Below are 12,610 nucleotides of genomic sequence, written 5' to 3'. Positions count from 1 at the left end.
TTTATCCAAATTGCAAGGCTCAACACGTAAATTCTAGAAAATATAGGAATCCTTCCTAGTACAACTCGGATATTGCCGAAAATCGACCTGATTACTATACAGAGAACACAAAATTGGTTAAAAAGACCAAAATCAACAATTCCTGGGTGAAATGGACAGTTAGATTTTGATACTGTTTAAATGGACAAAAATGTAAAAATAGGCAGGATGTAACCAGTTTCATCGTGCCCGTTTTCAAATATTTTTTCTTATTTTTAATTTACACAGGATGTATCCAGTTTCATCCTTGCTATTTTTTAAATTTAAGCTAGGATGAATCCAGTTTCATCTTTGCTATTTTTTTTTTGGCCATTTCGCTCAAACTATTTTTTACTCGTCCATTTGAACCGTGATTTAAAAATATTTGGACAAATGACCCATTTTACGCACAGAGAAACCCTTGCATAGACTAGCTAGCAAAAACCACACAAGCAACACCAAAGCCAAAAAATTATATATTTCTACAGAATTCAAGTTCATATATAGAACGATTTAGACAAATTTTTATCGCCAATGAGGGGTTATGCTCAATAGTTAATTAGTTTACATCCAAAAGAAAAAATATTTGAAATTTTAATTAGAAATTATTCATTAAAACTCGAAACCCTCCAAATCCATTATCTTAAAGAAGATCAAAAAGTTCTAAACAATTTAGTGACACTGAATAGATATATAACTAGACTAGTTTGATGACGGATTAAGGACAAGTCCCATGAACAGAACTGCACCACTTTCTTCTCTCTGATTATGAACATGAATGCATGATCCGCCACGAAATCAACGGGAGGATAATGCATGAGCCCCACTTTACATCCAGCATCAGCTGTGGAAGCATCAGTTTTAGTTCGACTTCGTCAATTTCAACAGAAGACTGGTGATAAACATTTGATACATGCAGATTACCATAAGCATGATTCAGAATTAAGAAAGCCTAATAATTACTGTTTCAAGGTTTCACCACTTGTCCAAAAGGCTTTTTTTTTTTTTGCTCGGTAAATAAATTTTTACGTAGAATCGTTGCATACATAATTTTGATGTACGAAACCCACGTACAAGTTTTAAATAACCCACATAGATATAACCCAAATAGAAATACTCGTAAAAGAGCCCAAAATAGAATACCCGATACACATGGATGGAATCCCACTCATATCCTAACTCGAATACTACCCAAGCCCAAAGCCCATAGGCAGATACCTAACAGAAACCCTAGGTTTTAACCAAACCCTAAATCAACAAAAGTGAATTCACTCCACTGTATTGCCGCCGCATACCTAAGAACTGAAAGACGCCGGGAAGAAATAGAATTGCCGCCACAGCGACCCAAGATTGATTGCAGGACACCCCCAAAATTGATTGAACTACACCGTAATTCAGGAAGGTGAACCAATCACCACCCGACTAATGAAAATTACAGAACTGGAATAGAAAGTCTTGCTCAAGGAAGATTAAACAGCGCCACCATACCAAGATTTCTTTCCGTCTTATGAGACTTCTTCATCATCAGATCACCTTCTTCAAACCTCACATCCATCAACAACATTGAAACCGTTTTATACTTGTTGAAAGATTAAACCAAGATATAGTTGGTGGAAGCAACTAATCGAAGTTGTTGTTGTCTGGGCGAAGCAACTAGTGGAAGTTGATGTTGTTATGTGGAATAAACTAATTAGTTAAGTTGATGTGGTATCATGAAACCAACTAGGAGGAGTTGATGCTGTCCGAGTTAAGCATTAAGTGGAAGCAACCAACAGGAGTTGAAGTCGTACTTGGAAGCAACTAGTACAAGTTGATCTGAGTTACTGAGAACGTAAACAAATTTACCAGTTTTAGAAGTTTGGTTACTATAGTATTTACATATAGAGTTTAGAATATTCTAGAAATTTGTTTTATTTAGAGTTTGATATATTAGGAAACTGTCTTTGGTTGAGAGTCAAGTTTGTTAAACTATAAATAGGCTGTTGAGCCATGAGATTATTTACATCAATAGAAGAGATTTGTTTGAGTTACGATTTGTATTCATTAAGTCTTTGATACCAGATTTTCTACATCTGGTATTAGATCACTGGTGTCATTTTTTAGGGATGTGGGTATGAGTTATTGATTAAGAAGATGGCATCAAGTTTAAGTTCAATTAAGGTGCCAGTGTTTGAAGGAAAAAACTTTGAATACTGGAGGTTACAGATGGAGAATATTTTTATATATATATATCAAGAAGTATGGGATATCGTAAAAGATATGGTTATGTTGAACCAGTAGAAGGAGCTGTTTTAACGGCAGAACAACAAACTGCTTTAACAACAAACACGAAGAACAAATCTAAAGCAACTTATATTCTTCATCAGGAGTTCATGAATCTCTCATGGACAGATTTATCTATATTAAGCAAGATAAAGCAGCGTCGGATGGATTGGTAAACTATAACAAAGGTTCTAATAAAGTCAAAAAAGTTAGGTTACAAACTCTGAAGCGTAAGTATGAACTATTACAGATGGATTCATCTGAAACAATAACAGAATTATTCTCAAAGACATTAAATCTTGTCAATGAGATGAAAGTTAATGGTGACACTATTGAAGATTCAGCAATTGTTGAAAAGATTTTAAGAAGTTTACCTGAGAAATTTGAAGCAAAAATAACTGCTATTGAGGAGTGTAACACTTTTGCAACTATGTCACTCAATCAGTTACTAGTACAACCGTTGCCACGGTGGGAGGGTCGACCGAATCCGAAGATGGTGTTTGTTTCAGAAAAATGATACTTTTGCTCGGTTTCAAAAAAAAGTAATACTTTTGCTCCGTTCCAGAAAAGTGATACTTTCGCCCGTTTCAGAAAAAGTAATACTTTCGCCCCGTTTTTAGAAAAGCGATACTTTTGCCCGTTTCAGAAAAAGTAGTACTTTCGCCTCGTTTCAAAAACGGAGCGAAAGTATCACTTTTTTTGAAATGGAACGAAAGTATAATTTTTTCTGAAACGGAGCGAAAGTATCACTTTTCCTAAAACGAAGTAAATGTATCACTTTTCTTGAAACGGAATGTGAAAGTATCATTTTTACCAAAACGGAAAATTAGTGGATCCATAACCAAAATATGGTGGTTTGAATAATGGCTATGCATTCAATTTTGGAAAATTTTGCCTAAAGTGAAAGTATCACTTTTCTTGAAACGGAGGGAGTACATACCTATTTTTTTGAAGCATGTAGTATACGTTTTATTAGTTGCAACGGAAATTAGTTGATGCATAAACCAAAATACGGCTACATAAAGGTATAGTTCTTTGTGGTAGTTTGCATAATGAATGTATATCTAATTTTCTAAAATTATGCCTAAAATGATAAACACCTCCGAATTTTTCGTAAAATGTCTAAATTTGATATTGTTATTTATACTCGTTGCGTAGATTTTTTTACAAGCCTTCTAACGAGATAAAATTTGTAAAATTCCAAGGCACGTATTTTTAGATATGTTATATTAAAGTTTGCTTTCCAATTGTACCCCTAAAGGATAAGATATATATGGAGTTATAGTAATTGGATTAAAAGGGAAGGACATTTTTGGTTTTTCAAGTGCACACTACCAAAATCAAATCAAATCTTTTTTATGTCAATTCATCACTTATAATTTACAAAAAAGTGTCCATATAAAGGTCCTCCCTCGCTTCGCTCGGTCGGTCCAATTAGGTTAATTGCAGGCTTATGAGCAGAGATTATGTGAAAAAACAGCTGCTGCAAAACCAGTAGAAGAAGCTCTACAAAGTCAAGTTACATGGAGTAGTAAACAAAGAAACTCAAGTTCTGGAGGAAAACCTAACGATGGAGGTTATCAAGGAAGAAATAATACTAGAGGAATATCTTATAATGGAGGATATCAAGGAAAAAAACCATTAGATTTATTAAAGGTGCAATGTTATAATTGTGGAATTTTTGGACACCTTGCTATTACATGTACAAAGCCTAGAAGGACAACTGCTAATAATTATAAATCAAACTTCAAGGAAAACATAGTAGAAGAAGAAGAAAAAGAAGAAGATGAAGTGAAAGATGAGAATATGTTGATAGCTTGTCACACAGCTGAAGAACAAATTCATCAGAAGTACTATTTAGATACAGGTTGCAGCAATCACATGTGTGGAAGAAAAGATCTATTTGATAACCTTGATGAATCCATAAGATCAACTGTTAATTTTGGTCATAATTCTACCATTCCAGTTATGGGAAAAGGAAGAATTAGAATAGTTCTTAAGAATGGTACAAAAGCATATATCATGGATGTATTCTATGTACCAGGTTTACATCAGAATTTGTTGAGTATGGGATAATTATCAGAAATAAGTTATTTTATGAACATATTCAATGGAATGTGTTCAAAAAGATATAGATATAAAAGACTCATTGCAAGAGTAAAGATGATAAAGAACAGATATTCAAAGTGCAAGCTGTTATAGTACTCATGAAAGCAACCAAAGTTGGTTGTGGCACAAAATAATGGTCATGTAAACTTTAACAGTCTGCAAGATTTGTCTAAGAAGAAGATGGTGACAGGTCTACTTATCATAGAGATTCCAGAGTCCAGGTGTGAGAATTGTATTTTTGGCAAACAACACAGAGATCCATTCCCAATGAACAAAGCTAGAAGAGCAGAACAATGGTTGGAGACTGTACACAATGATCTGTGTGGTCCTATTGAAGTTATATCACATGGAGGTAATAATTACTTTATAACTTTCATTGATGATTTTAGTATAAAGGCTTGGGTGTATTTACTTAGACAAAAAAATGATGCTTTTCATGCTTTTAGAAGCTTTAAAGCATATGCTGAGAAGCAAATTGGAAAGAATATCAAGATACTAAGAACTAATAGAGGAACATAATATACAGTTCTTGATAGTTTTATGGAAGAACATGGCATTCTACATCAATTAACATCAAGATTTACACCTCAACAAAATGGTGTTGTAGAAAGAAAGAATAGAACAATATTGGAGATGGCTAGGACTATAAGAAGAAAAAAATATTTTCCAAAGAACTTCTTGAGTTATGCAGTTGATACGGCAGTGTCTTTACTCAATAGATGTCCAACAAATAGTTTAAATAATAAAACACTAAAAGAAGCTTGGAGAGGTGAAAGACCAAGTGTAAGACATCTGAGAGTTTTTGGGTGCATTGCTTATGCACATGTACCTAAGAAATTAGAAAGAAGCTAGATGATAAGAGTGAAAAATGTATTCTTGTTGGTTACAGTTCAGTAACTAAAGGATATAAACTTTACAATTCTGTAATAGGAAAGATAGTTATAAGTAGAGATGTAATCTTTGATGAAGATTCTCAGTGGAATTGGAATGATATCAACTCAACAAATGAAACTGTTAGAACAGTTCCAATAGCAGTTGAAGAACAAGTAAATACTCAATATGGAGTTACTGAACAAGAAGAAGAAAGAAGAAGAAACAACTGAAGGGGTAAGAACTGATTTGATTATACCACAACAAGAGACTTCAAAACCAAGAAGAAAATATGTCATACCAGCAAGAATGAAATATTATGTGATAACAAGAGATGACGATACTAATGAAGAGGAGATTAATTTTTCTTTATATCGATATTGTGATCCTGTTGTCTATGAAGAAGCTTCTAAAAATAATGGATGGGTACAAGCAATTGAAACTGAGATAAACTCAATAGAGAAGAAAAATACATGGGAACTTACAGAACTTCCAAAAGGAAAGAAAGAAATATGAGTCAAATGGGTTTACAAGACAAAGTACAAATCAGATGGTGAAGTTGATAAATCGAAAACAAGGTTAGTTGATAAATTCCGAAGTCTTTGCACCAGTAAAGAAGCTTGATACAATTTGGATGATCATTGCTCCAGCTGCTCAGAAGCATTGGAAGATTATTCAGATGGATGTGAAAAGTGCATCCTTGAATGGTGTACTAGAAGAAGAAGTATATGTTGAGCAACCAACAGGTTATGTTATGGAGGGGAAGGAGAATTAAGTGTACAAGCTAAACAAATCTTTGTATGGTTTAAAACAAGCACCACGTGCTTGGTATATAAGAATAGATTCATACTTTATTGAGAAAGGTTTTACAAGATGTCCACATGAGCATACACTGTATTTGAAATCTGATTTACTTGGAAATCATATTATAGTTCTTTTATATGTGGATGTTCTTATTTTTACTGGAAATAACTCAAAGATGATCAAGGAATTCAGGGAGGATATGGTGAAAGAATTTGAGATGACAGATCTTGGATTAATGTCATACTTTCTTGGCATTGAAATACAACAAACAGAATAGGTATCTTTATTAATCAACAGAGATATGCAGATGGAATACTTAAGCGTTTCAATATGGATAATTTCAATCCAATTTTAACACCACTGAAAAGAGGTTGAAGCTAACAAAAGATGAATCAGGAGAACTTGTGAACTCAACAGATTTTCAGAGTCTTGTTGGATGTCTGAGATACTTAACTGCTACAAGACTAGACATTATGTATGCAGTTGGATTAATTATTAGGTTTATGTAGTTACCAAGACAGTCACATTTACAAGCTGCAATAAGGATTTTGAAGTATGTCAAAGGAACAATTAGTTTCGGAATTCTTTACACAGTTTCAGAAGATCCTAAGTTGGTTGGTTATACAGATAGTGATTGGGCTGCAGAGACGAAAGAAGGGAGAGTACATTAGGTTATGCATTCCATTTAGGAACAAGATTATTTTCTTGGTCATCAAAGAAACAACAAGTTGTTTCCTTGTATACTACAGAAGCTGAATACATATCTCCTGGAAATTGTGCTACACAAGCTGTATGGCTGAGGATCATGCTGAAGTATCTTTTCAATGAGAAGATTACACCTACAACAATAATATGTGATAACAAGTCCTCAGTTTCATTAACAAAGAATCCTGTGTTTCATGGAAGGAGTAAACACATTGATATCAAATGTCATTACTGTTTGTGGGAGAAAACCGTTTCTGCTGATTTCTGTAATTTCGTATGAGTGTGGGTGAGAAACGAATCTAAACCCAAAACAATGTACTACAAGGGAGTAATTTAGATTCGAGAGACCAATCTGTACAAAACCGGCCTAAACCAAGAAATGGTCGTTCTAGACTTGCTTCGGTAACAAAATGAAGGAGAATGGTTGGTTTCGGGGAGGGAAGCCAAGAGAGTGTTGAGACCAGAATGGTTCTAGAAGAGTAGTTATTCGACTTGTATTAGAAAGTGAAATCTAACAGATGGGAAAGCTAAAAAATATTTTCTAAGTGTTGTATGCTCCTGACCAGAACTTGTTGTTTAGTGGAAATAGGTAATGCCTACTTATACAAGTCGAAGTTAAACGTACTCCGGTCTCGTCAAGAAATGGAAAACGGGTGAGTAAATGGGAGGAGGTGGTAACCGGTAATGCCTGGAATGATGTTCCATAAAAGAAAGCGGTTTCACCATTACTCCAATATTTACTAACCGCCTTATCCTTATGACACTTTCTTATAACGGGCTGATAGACACATTTTTGTGTCTAATTTGTCTCGATTCTATATATTGATAGTGCTCATTTTTGTACTTATTATGGTGTTTTACGTGTGTGTAGGTATTTTTGTCCAATAAATATTTTTGGAAAAATCGGCTCAAAAAGTTGTTGAAAAGCGCACCCGGAGGACACTTGCTATTCGGACTCTCACTATGGATAAGGGGTACCCGAATTACTAAGGGTCACCCTCAAGACACCCCAAAGGCACCTGTTATCGTCATCCCTACTCTGGATAGGGGGCGACCTCTCGCTTCTCCAGATTTTTGGCGGGAAAAACTGAATTCAAATTCAGTTTTGCAGCGGAACATTCTGGCGAGATTCTGATCGAGTTTTAGGCTGAATTCGTGTTTGTTGTGGATTGGGATTACCATGTTTTGGTCAAACAGGGAAGGTATGAGCTGTAGAATCGAAAAAACAGGGTCAGAAATCGAGTTTATACAAAACAAAGGCTTGGAGTTTCACGAGACTTGTGAGATTTTATGGATCTGATTTGGAGTGATTCAACTGCATATTCGTGTTGGGATGGACTTCTTAGAGCATAACAGGGGATGTATGTTTATCAAATACAAAGGAATAGGGATGAATTCTTGGATTGAACAAAACAGAGGAGGAGCATTATTATCGGGAATTTTCTTGGTTCTATACATGGGGATTACGTGCAGATAAGGGTAGAAGATCTTCAGTATATTTAGTGCCATCATTGGGATATTCTTGGACGTCGGATTTAATTTGTAAGACGCATAGAGAAGATTCATAAAAGGAAATATCTGAGACTTGCTGTGAAGGAAAGAGAGGGATTGAATCGAGTTATTTTTGGGTCTATTGCCTATATATAGGTTGGTTTCAGGTCATAGAAGGGTTACGCATAATTTGGGGAAGTTTAGAAACAGAACAGATCTAAGAAAAATTCACAGAGAAGAATAGCCGAGCTGCAGTCGAGAGGAAGAAGAACATAGAACCGTCACCTTTTCTTTCAAACTGTAACAATTTTCTAACAACTATTACTGTTAGTATTTCTTTGTAACACTGCTTTCTGTAACAGTGGGTTCTGTAACAATTAAATCTGTTACAAACACGCTGCTTCATACCTTCTTCTCTATTCAATCAACTTTTGAGCAACAAACATGTATTTTGAGCAAGTGATTAATATGAGGAGTTAAACCCCATTGCTGAGGCGATAGAGGAAGCTATTTTTCCAACAAGAAGTGGTATATTCTATTTCATCTATTTATTGCAATTATGATTATGATTATTTGCCTTGAGCTATAATTGAATATGATTTTTACTTGAGTGATTGTGATCTATTTTGATGAAGTATGCTTAGTTTATAGACTTTTGATGCTTCATACTTGATATTTACAATTATTGCTTTTGAAAATCTACTTGTTGCAATGTTTTAGAATCAAATTGAATGAGAAAATTGCATAAATATAAAGATTGGATTAAATCACTTTGAACTTGAAAAAGTGGAATCTTAGCCTCAGTTGTCTTTTAATATTGATATCAACTTTGTCAGTGTTTGCTATAATTATTAGTGAGTTTTCTATTTTAGTTTTAGAATTTAAGTCTATATTTTATCCTTCGCAAGTCTGAGAATCGAACCACTTTTACCACTATCTATAAATACATCAATTTTTGGCGCCGCCGACGCGGATTTTTTTAGGGTTTTACTTATTTTCTTTTATTTTGTTAGGTTTTTATTATTTTTGTTCTTTTTTACGTTTTTGGGTATTTATCTTTTGTCTACAGGTTTTGGATCATAAAGAAAATTGAGCCAAGGAGTTTGGTGATTTCGTAAAGACTGGATCTTAAAGCATAAAGACTTGGAGCGAAAGATTAAAGCGAAAAGAACGGAAAAGAAGACAGTTTCTTTTAGTTATTTTATTTTTAGGGTTTTGTTTATTTTTCCTTATTAAAAAAAAAAAAAACTGTATTAGGTTTTATTTTTTTGTAATTTTTCTTTTCTTTTTGGACACTTTGGACTTTAAACTTTGGGCATTATTTTTAAACCCTACGGAAGGGTAGTTTAAATATAAACTGTGTGCAGAGAAGGACGGCGATTACGATATCGCCTCGGCCCCTCGGGTTCGTACATGACATAGGAGTCGTGGCCCGAGTCGACTTCAGCGGTTCTTCCCCGTCTGGACGGGAGGTAAGTTTTTCGAAACACCCGCGAATCCCTGTCAGCGGGTTTACTGTATTCCTTTTTTGCATATATGCTGAGGACTTGAAAACGGCTGCTTTAATTTCCTAGTAAAGGGAAGGACTGGCCATACAAGATAAGGGTTCGGATTTCATCACCGTTCTCTTCTTGCCCGCCTTAGGAAAACGAAACCAAACGCGAACCTAAGCCTAAAATTTTGACTAGAACGAGACCTATAGGGTAACGAGCTTAATAGGAAAGTCGTTCGAAAATATTGGTTACTCTTTTGAGCATACTTCGAAGTTCATGATGGTTTCTGTGAGTTGAATGCGTGACTGCGCCGCCTTGTAATACCGGTGAGGCCTTGGGTATCAAAGCTCCACGAGCTTCCCTCGCCTCTATTCAACTTACTTTGACTCGGATTGATTCCAGAGGGGTTTGCTCAGATTGTAACGAGTTCCTTTTCGAAAGAATAGAAGCTGGTCTAGAAACAATCTAAGTGGAGCCATCATGCTTTTTGTTTGCTAGAAATCAATAGGTTTGATTTGGTTGAGTCAGCCTTGTTTGTGATTGCATAGAATTCCCACCTTATTCTTTTGCATGCCTGAACGTAAAAGAGACGCCCTAGGTAGATTTGTTAAAGAGAAACCTAGTAGTTCTAAGCGTCTCGATTACCTCAATTTAGAAAGCCCGATTCTTGAAGATTCCGTTTTTGAACGTCCGTTTGAGGAGAAAATCCCTGATATTCCAATAGTGCCAGAAATGGCAACTTTGAAAGCTTTGTTGAACCCTACTAGGACTACTCGTCCCTCGTGTATCAGGTTATCTGAAACTGAAGCAAATTATGAACTTAAGCCTGGAACCTTACAGTTGCTCCCAATATTTTTAGGGAAAGAAAATGAAAACCCCTATTTCCATGTTAGGGACTTTGAGGAAATTTGTAGTACCCTAAAAATTAGAAACCTTGATGATGATGCTTTGAAACTCAGGTTATTCCCCTTTTCCTTGAAAGATAAAGCCAAATCGTGGCTATATAGTTTGGCTTCCGGATCAATTGAAACATATGAACAACTTACATCTGCCTTTTTGAACAAGTTTTTCCCTAGGCACAAAACATCGTCTATTAGGACGCAAATCTGCACATTTTCTCAACAGGAGGGAGAATCCTTGTATAGGTATTTGGAAAGGTTCAATGATATTAGCCCAATGTCCTCATCATGGTTTAGAAAAGGTTAGGTTAGTTCAGATCCTTTATGAGGGTTTAGATTATCCCACTAACAACCACAGTAGAATCTATGTGTACAGGTGGGTTTGAAAACCAAACAGTTGATGATGCGATGACATATTTGCATGAAATCGCCGAAAACCCAACAATGGGAAAGTAATAGGGGACCCCAGAAAAAATTCTTCTAGGCAGAGGAAACATTAATAGGGTAGAAGGAAACTTTGAATCAGATGCCAAAATTGCTGCTATAGCGAAAAGGTTAGAAGCTTTAGAAGTGGGTCACACTAGTGGTAGATTAGAGCCTTTTTGGGAAGGCCAGAATAATGAAGAGCAAGCCAATGCTCTCTATAATAACACTAGATTCGATAACCGTCAGAAGTTTGACCCATATTCAGAAACCTATAATCCTGGTTGGAGAAACCATCCGAACCTTTCGTGGTCTAAGGGCCAGAGTCAAGGTCAGTTTAGTAATTCTAATGCTCCCCCAGGTTTTGGTTCAGATAAAACACTTCAGGTCAGTTTCAGAACTCTTCAGAGAATAGAATGACGAGCTTAGAGGAATCTCTTAGTATATTAAGAAAAGCCAGGATATGTTAGCACAGAGCCAGGACATGTTAGTAAAGAGCCAAGTTAGTTTTCAACAGGAAACCAAGCAGAACTTTCAAACTAATGCTCAGACTCTTGCTAAGTTAGAACTTCAAGTCGGCCAAATAGCTAAGACCTTAAGTGAGAGAGATAACGGAAGGTTCCCTAGTCAGACTAATCCCAATCCTAGAGGAGTTCATGAAGTAGGTGCAAAACCATCGAATCAATTGAATGCTGTTAGAACCCTTAGGAGTGGCAGAGTAGTAGTACAATCAGGTAACCATGCCCGATAGTGAACGTACTGTAGTTCACCCCTCAGGATCTCATCCTCAGGACCACTAGCTGAGGGGACTGATAAAATTTCCGATGATGCCAACTCGGTTCCTGAGAGGTCTGATTCTGTGCCTAGAGCCCCATTTCCCCAGCTATTAGTACCAACAAAGAAGGAATCGAACTTTAATGACATATTGGAGGTTTTTAAGCAAGTTACCATAAACCTTCCTTTATTAGATGCAATTAGGAAATTCCTGCTTATGCCAAGTTCCTCAAGGATATGTGTACGCGAAAGCGAAAACTTAGCGTCCATAAGAAAGCTTCTTAGCTAGTCACGTAAGTTCAATCATTCAGAACACCACAACTCCAAAGTACAAAGACCCAGGTTCCCCTACCATTGCTTGTACAATAGGTAAACACCGGGTAGAAAAAGCTTTACTTGACTTAGGAGCCAGTGTGAACTTACTGCCGTACCATGTGTACTTACATAGGACTTGGTGAAATGAAACCTACTCAGATGACACTGCAGTTAGCTGATAGGTCTGTTAAAATTCCTCGAGGTGTTATTGAGGATGTTCTCATTGAGGTCGACAAGTTTATTTATCCAGTATTTCGTGGTCTTAGATACCCAACCTGTCCCTGACCCAGAGAACCAGATACCTGTGATTTTAGGTCGCCCATTTTTAGCTACGTCTAATGCGATCATTAACTGTCGAAATGGTGTGATGAATTTATTTTGGTAATATGACTATGGAGATGAACATTTTTAATGTCAGTAAGCTACCTTATGAGCTAGATGACACGT

Source organism: Papaver somniferum, unplaced genomic scaffold, assembly GCF_003573695.1.
Source record: "Papaver somniferum cultivar HN1 unplaced genomic scaffold, ASM357369v1 unplaced-scaffold_131, whole genome shotgun sequence".
Lineage (NCBI taxonomy): Eukaryota > Viridiplantae > Streptophyta > Magnoliopsida > Ranunculales > Papaveraceae > Papaver > Papaver somniferum.
The sequence above is the reverse complement of the archived record's forward strand: the minus strand, read 5'-3'. Positions refer to the sequence as shown.